Source organism: Daucus carota, chromosome 1 (assembly GCF_001625215.2).
Source record: "Daucus carota subsp. sativus chromosome 1, DH1 v3.0, whole genome shotgun sequence".
NCBI classification, from domain to species: domain Eukaryota; kingdom Viridiplantae; phylum Streptophyta; class Magnoliopsida; order Apiales; family Apiaceae; genus Daucus; species Daucus carota.
This window is the reverse complement of record NC_030381.2, coordinates 22,078,137-22,084,747: the sequence shown is the minus strand read 5'-3', so window position 1 is coordinate 22,084,747 and position 6,611 is coordinate 22,078,137.

Here is a 6,611-nt window from a genome sequence, read left to right as displayed (position 1 = left end):
CTCCATTTAGATAGATTCTTTCATGTTGGAATCTGGGGAGTAACAGCTGTCTACATATTTCTCAGATTCAGATATTGCCATGTACTCCCTCCGTCCTCCTGAGTAGTATACATTGGGAGACGGGGACGCGGCACGGACTTTAATGCTCCTGTAAAATGTAGTTGTGTAATTTATTTTTAAAAATTTCTTTTTCTGAATTAAAGTTTGAATGTTATATTTTTATTCAGAAAAAGAAAATCTCAAAAATAAGTTACGGAACTATATTTTATAAGAGCATTGAAATGCGTGTCGAGCAGTTGAAAAGAAACGTATACAATTAAATGGGACAGAGGGAGTATTGTTTTGGTTAGTGACATAATAGTTGGCAATAATTGTTATTATGTCGAAGTAGAAAACAAGATGCGTCCATCGACGAAGAACACGGTACACTATTTTGTTTGTTTTATTTATCACATGAGCTTGCCTAGCGTGTCATAAACACTAAAATCTATGAATTTTGTGTAATTTGATTTGTGTAGTTGTTGTGAATACAGGAGACCATCATTGTTAATGAGTCTAAACTAATCTAAATAATAAATTTATCAATTTTTATGTTTATTGTGTGATCATGAATATATTATAGAAAAATCGTTATTTAATTATTCATAAATCATAATCATCCTTCAATTCTCATTTCACAGGGTTCTTATTTGAACTCATCAGTTCCTCATACTTGAGTTCAATTTTGTAAAACAAATCAATTTGACTATAATCAAACAAATTAATCTTGAACTTTTATAATTCAATTTCTTTTATTATGATTGATCTCGCTTTCGTAGACTTCGACAATTTATATAGAGTGACTAATACACGTAAATAATATTTTAGGTAAATAACAAAAAAAGAGTTGCGCTTAGTTGAGAATAGTTTTTAGCTTGAGAACTAAGAACGGTATTGTTACTGCGGCAAAACAATACAACATTCAAAAAATAATTTTTTTTAAAATTAATTATTCAGCACTTTCTAAAAAATATAAAACAATTGTTCTCATTATTCTTACAAACAATATATTCTCACGAATCGCTGGCTAACAAAAAATTTAATATGAAATCCATTTGTCTCTTGAGTACCGTAAACATATTATTATTGTAGCCCGGAAATCAGTATCACTAGGTTAAATCTTATTCTCGTAGGTCTATAAAGCTATTTTTTCCATGTATAAAGTTCAAGAATATTACTTAGGATCTTTAAGTTAACTTGGTTTTCAATAACAAAGAATAAAAAAAGTTGGATTCTCGTGAAGAAAGATGAACGAACGTGATTTACAGTCAAGGATCTGAGATTCTTTTCCCAAATAATCCATGGATCATTGATCGGTCGAAGCTTCTTGCTGAGTCACATTGCCTCTAAAGGTAATTTCTACGTAAAGAGCCAATCGATTTGCTAAACAACTCGTTAGTCCGGGAGAATAATATAAACTGAACAAGATGCTATGCGCAACTAGCAAGAACCTAATGAGGTCACAAAAGAATTGCAAATCCATTCATATGGACGTACTCACATGCAGGGGCGGATCTAGCCCACAAATGTTAGGGGGCACGAAGTCACATGCACACAAGCGGGATGGAATGGAATAAAGAGGTTAAACGCGGCTGAAGTCCCGGCTAAATCATAAAATTTTAGGGGAGAATTTTTTCATGTATCTCAACTTTTAGTATATAATCACAAGTATTTTTTTCATGCAACGCATGCTCGCAAGAAGATATTATATGTTGCAAAACGAATATAGGTGAAAGTATAGGGGATTCAGATTATCTTTACGCGATACCATATTGATTTGTTAGGTACACTGGCTAATTGCAATATAGTAAGAAGAAAATGATGCTATATAGTGTTATGGATTTTGCTGTGAAATTCAATTATGATGTAGATATATCTATATTAAGAGGGCGTTTTAGTGGTAGATAGAAATGAGAATCAAAAATAGGCAGTGATAGGGTATGTTCTCGGCCTCATAATTTGACGCGTAAAACGTTAATACGACACGAAAAAATGAATATAAATACGAAATTATATGATAAATATCATGTCCGGTATAAGTTTTCAATTTGGTACACGAAATATTTGTACATAATTTTTATTATATATATTTTATAATATATTAAATATATAATTATGTAATAAAAATATATATATATGTATATATTGATATATATTATCGACACATTAACAAATTGTAGAGAATTGTATGCAAGCATAAATATATCATTCATATTTAGTAAAATTATACAGGGAAATATATATTAAAACTATTTTTTGATTAAAATTATATTAATATGTTTATATATAATATACACGAAACGTTTCGGATCGGATCGGATTTTAAATTGATCAGTAATAGGTGGATACGAGTTTCACTTCCGAATACATGAAACACGAAAATACACGAAATGAAAGTATATGAAACTAAATGATTGTCAACTCTAAATGAAATGAAGAGTGTGAGAATGAGCCTGTTAGAGAAATGAGAGGTTTGAAGTGAATGGGTATGAGAAATGAGCAAATTCTTGTATACAATATATGCTGGATAATGCTCATTCCACGAGGATAACAATTCCATCAAATTTTCTCAGAAAATTAACGGCACTAACCAAATTGAAATCACTTATTACTCCTTCTATCTCAAATTAGATGAGCTCGTTGACTTTGGACACGCATTTTAAAATCCATTGACAGCATAGCTACATTACTTATTTTTAAATTTTTTTTTTGCAAATAAAAATTTAAATATGAAATTTTCGTTTACAAAAAAAATAAAAAATTAAATTTCGGAAGTAGACGGTCAATGCACCTAAAGTTACGTGCCCAAAGTAAACTAACTCATCTAATTTGGGATGGAGGTAGTATTTCAATGAGTCAAGTGAGACCACAAACTTCTTATTAAATAAATTGGGTGATTATGTTGAATTTTTGATTATCAACTTACTCCCTCCGTCCCATTTTAACTGCTTTTGACTTTTTTATACGTATTTTAAGATGTTAAAAAATTACATCTAAACATGATTATTTTTTATAAAATTTATATCAAATAAAAGTTTAGAGTGTAAACTTTTATTTGATATAAGAATTGAAATTTTTTATTGAATGTAGATATTGTTTTTTTACACCTCAATATACGTGTTAAAAAGTCAAACATCAGTTAAAATGGGACAGAGAGTAGTAAACTTCACAGTACGATGGTGCATTTTAGCATAAAAACCGAGAACGCATGGGCTAAAAACTGAGAACCCATTCCCATGCTCATTGTCTAGTTAATAAAAGTAGGGCTATAGTAACGAAAGAAAGCCAGGTTCAGAGAAGTGAACAGTAGACATAAAGATGAATTGTACTTTGCCTTAAAACACACCGTTCACTTACCCTCTGAGAATCTGACTCTCTTCAGTCTGTTCATCTTTGCAGTTTGGACTTGACTGACATTGCACTTCTGGAATATTATGCTTGTTTGGTTGGTACCAACGTATTCAGTGAGGGAAAATCTGTATAACTACAACAAAACTTTTGTACTTAGAATGGCAAGGCTGGTTAATATTTAATTTTACTATTTTTTTTGATAAGTTTTGAAATGTTAAAAAATTGAGAGAAAAGGAGAGTGTAAAATATAATTGGAACATAAAATAAATAAAATTAGAATTTATTTATCTGTTCTTTGAGTTTGAACTAGATTCTAGAAAAATGATAGAATACAACTTGAAAAATTGAATAAAATCGGTTACCACATACACGAGTATGCTTAGCTTGCCCAGGGAGATAATAAGTTCGCTACCTATATATTTAAACAAGGGGATAGTCTTCAATCCACGTACATGGCTATCATACATGATTAACTGCTCTATGATATTCTACAACAATTATGTATGATAAAAACCTTTTAACAGCAAATATTGTGCCATTGTTCACTAATTTAAACAGTTTAACCACTCATATTAATTTAATCCATCATAGATCATAATAGAAGATTTATTAAGATTTTATGTTAAAAGAATCAATTTAATTATAATTTGAAGTAAAATGCTTTTTAAAAAAAATGATAAATAATCTCAATTAATAATCATAAATTATACAACTTGTTAAGCTTCAATAATTTAATTATACATATATTAATTTTTATTCCGTGTTTTATATAGTAAGATATCATTCACATTTTTAACAACCATTCTGAACAAGTATAATATATAATATATATCTTTAACAGTGAATATATAATATCGCTTGATAGTTATGATTCTAAAACTTGCTAATTTGCTGACTAATCACTTATTAGTTGTTATAATGTCCTCTATCGACTGCATATTTAAAATTCGATTACTCACCCCTCTCCCTTTTATATTTTCCTTTAAAAATAGTGTTAGTTGATTTTTTGTTTCGGGTCTTCTCCTATCAACCACATTGAATTAATTAAATTGTGTGTGTATATATATATTAGTCCAATATTGAAAATTATATTTTAAAATAATTCTTAAGAAGTTATTTAAAAAGTTATTTTGAAAAACAAGGATGACCTATATAATTTGAAACCAACTTTTTTCCAGATTAATGAGACATCTAAAAGAGGATTGGGAAACATATATTTTTGACTTATATAATACTCCCTCCGTCCCATTTTAGTTGTCACATTTCCTTTTTTGTTGGTCAAATTGACTAATTTTTGACCAAAGATTACAAGTCACTCCTTCATTATTTCAAAAATCTGAAAATTACATCTTAAAGTAGATTAAAAGTTATTTCCGGTGACATATTTTTTTTATTTTTTCAATTGATAAAATATTAATAAATTGCTGTCAAACATGGGTCAATTTGACCGGCACAAAACCAAATGTGACAACTAAAATGGGACGGAGGGAGTAGATGAAATGTAATTTTATTTTTCAAATGTATTCGATTGATCATTCTCGTTATTCTCAAATCGTCTGATTAGTTCGTAAACAACGTTCAGACAACAAATTCAATATTCCCGCGCTACAGTATCTTATATCCTGAAAGAGCGACACAAATTGTACCTCTTATTTAAGAAAAACAAGTATTCACATAATTATAAAATTCCATAAAATTAATAAAATTAAATATACACAATGATGTTGAGTATCAAATCATCTGCAGCTACATAAACGGCTTGAATAGAGGTTAAGGATCCCTCTTTCGTAGGATACCCCTATTTCACGAATTACTGTGTTTATTCGAGTGATCCACAAACGGTGAAAATTTCGCTTTTGCTTATCCTTATCCCGATGAAACGAATGAGCAAAATCTCCATGATGAATCCTGCGATGTATTGGTGATGAGTATATAACGCAGCTTGAGTAGTAAAGTCTTGTGCTATGAATGCATAAGCATGTGTTGTTGAGCTACCAAGGAAGTAATAACCCCTGACGAGGCTAGAGCAAGGCCTAATTGAAAATGAAAAGAATTATTGACTGTGTCATTAGAAGCTCATTTATACACAATTTGGACAAAAACGGAATTGTAATGTTGGGATCTTGAGTAGAAACGGATGAGATTTTAGTAGGTAATATAAATTAACGCCCCAAATGGTGAAAGAATCGTCGTATACCCCGGGAGATAGATAGTTACGAGCCATACTTGGCATTCAGGTATCTACTTCCAAATAAACTTGTCTAAAACTACCTATAGGGGGTCCGGGTCGAGTTATTGATGTGAGATGGATCCAGAAAATGGTAAGTTCTAGCTATAGGCGGTAGGGGTCGAGTTATTGATATGAGATGGATCTAGAAAATGGTAGGTTCTAGTTATAATCTAGAAAAAAGTGTTGGTTTCAGAAGATGGGATGTCTAATGTTTTCTTACCTGGAGAATTAATTGGATTACGCCAATCCATTGAGATATGATATGCTACAAGTGAATTTTTGCAGAAGAGAAATGTTATCCACACTCGGACCAAGACAGAACCTTGACTGTTTAATAACAACTAAGGCGAAGCAGGGTCAGGAACGACGAATCTGTTAGAAAATAGAGTTTTAAGCTCATAATTTTATTATGTTCTTGTTGTTAATTCCATAATCTAACGATTGGAAGTTGTTTCTAGATATCGGAACTTAAACTTTCATGTATGGGTTTAAGAATTTTCTTAATGAAATCCATAAGAGAAATGAAGTTGAAGTTAGTAGCTTGAAAGAGCTTGTTTTTGAGAATGTTGTTTGTCCCACATTGAAAGAAATAAAGGGGGTGTTGGCTTTATATAGTATAACACACATGGGTAGTGCACAACTACTAAGGTGTGTTATGGTGCGTGGTGTTCTCACGAGCCCACGCGCGCGCCGCCGCCGCCGCCCCTCCCCGCCACGCCTCGCCTCGCCTCGGCTCGGCTCGGCACGGCACGACTCGGGTCGGCTCGGCTCGGCTCGGCTCGGGTCGAAGGGCGATTTGGGCGAATGTCTCGGCGTCTCGCGTACGCGAGGCGACCTGGGCGGGGAATTTTATTTCGTATCGATTTAATATAATATTTTAATTAGAATTTATTTATCAGTTGGGCTGGGTTGTGTCTGTTGGGCTCAATTGGACTGGGTCGGATTGCATAATTGGGCTAAGTCAGATACAATGAACCTGGACTTGTAACTG